The sequence below is a fragment of the Melitaea cinxia genome, chromosome 5 (assembly GCF_905220565.1).
Source record: "Melitaea cinxia chromosome 5, ilMelCinx1.1, whole genome shotgun sequence".
Lineage (NCBI taxonomy): Eukaryota > Metazoa > Arthropoda > Insecta > Lepidoptera > Nymphalidae > Melitaea > Melitaea cinxia.
The window spans coordinates 5,835,352-5,837,293 of record NC_059398.1 but is presented as its reverse complement, the minus strand read 5'-3'; positions in this window follow the sequence as shown (position 1 = coordinate 5,837,293).

Sequence of the window (1,942 nt, the reverse complement as noted above, 5' to 3'; positions counted from 1 at the left end):
TGAAACATTTTTTAAAATTTTTAAATATTACTGCGTTGTATTAAACTGTTCATTGTAAATTATTTCGGTACTTTTATAATATATTCTTTTTTTTTGTATCGTGAATGTCAGTTAATCTGTGAAACATTCAATTAAGTGATTTCGAGCTATCTCTTTATTTTTGTTAGTAAATTTGTAAAATTTCAATGGTATTTTTATTTATTATTTTATGATAATAATTTATAAAAAAAAAAAACGAGTTTGCTTAGACCACACCACTGAAGTAAAACTTCTTTAGATACCGCTACAGTAATATAAGAAACATAAGTCTCTCTCTTTCTATCTTCACTTATATCTCCATCTCAGCTTCCGTTTGCCTCGCCCCATCCTCGTCACGCATTCACCAGCTTACTCCCCAAAACAAGCGGGCGTAAAGAAGCTTAACTTAAATAATTAATAATTATAACAAGCTGAACCTTATTTTCATATCGGGATGAGAAATAGCTTACTTCTTATATTAGACGGATAGGGATAAATAGCTTACCAAGCCTCTCTTATTTACTAAACACTTTCCATCACATTCACTTCAGCCATTTTTTAAAATACTAACAAATTCATTCATTCAACTATAGTTATAAATACATACGTAAGAGTTTTATTAGAATACTAGCGCTCCCGCCGGCTTCGCACGGGTGCAACAACTATCAGTGTCCCTCTAATAATTTATGCATCTATTATACATATAAACCTTCCTCTGGAATCACTCAATTTACTAAAGAAAACCGCATAAAAATCTGTTACGTAGTTTCAAAGATCTAAGCATCCAGACAGCGTGAAGCGACTTTGTTTTATATTGTGTAATGATGTACGTTTTGATAATGATTTTAAGTACATAATCTGTATTATTGCAATGAAATATGATCGATGTGGCTTGTAATAATTGTGTTTGCTCGCAAACGAAAAAAAAAACCGACTTCAATTACATCAACGCGTAATACAACGTAGATCGACGAAAAAATAGTCAAGTAACTACGCGTTATCAAAGATTACTCAAAAAGTAGTTATCAGATCTCAATAAAATTTATGATGAACAACAATACATGACAAACATCAGCTTTCGATTAAATTAAAAATTATTAAAATCGGTACACCCAGTAAAAAGTTATTGCGGATTTTCAAGAGTTTCCCTCGATTTCTCTGGGATTCCATCATCAGATCCTGGTTTCCTTATCATGGTACTAAACTAGGGATATCTCCTAACCAACAAAAAAAAATTATCAAAATCGGTACATCCAGTATGTTACAGAAAGTTATGCGGTATAATACAATGTAGGTCGACGAAAAAAGCGTCAAGTAAAAACGCATTATTAGATATAACTCGAAAAGTAGTTGTTAGAATTCAAATAAATTTAAATGGGACCAATTGACACACACCACCTTTCGATTAAAAAAAAATTGTCGAAATCGGTCCACATGGTCAAAAGTTCTGATGTAACATACATTAAAAAATGCAGTCGAATTGAGAACCTCCTCCTTTTTTGGAAGACGGTTAAAAATTACTAAGCGATCATTCATAAAATATTGGAACCTTTTTTCTGTCAAGTAATCAAATTTATAATATTATGTTGGCAACAAAGCAAATAAACAAAAACATGATTTAATCATAATAATTTATTTATAAGTAACCTATTATAATAACCTAATTAAAAAGTAATTTTCCTTAAAATTAATATCACAAATTGTACTATAATGTTTTAAGGAAGAAATATAATAATATATATTTATGCAATCTGTAGTTTTAAGATGTCAGTCCCAGACTTCTCTGCAGATTCCAACAACGTCCCTTTTATATCCATCTTCACAGGGCTCAAAAGTTTTGAAAAAAAATACGTTGTTTATCGGCACGAATCTCGTTGGTTTCAAGTTTAAAACACCCTGGAAAAAAACAAAAAGAACATTGTCA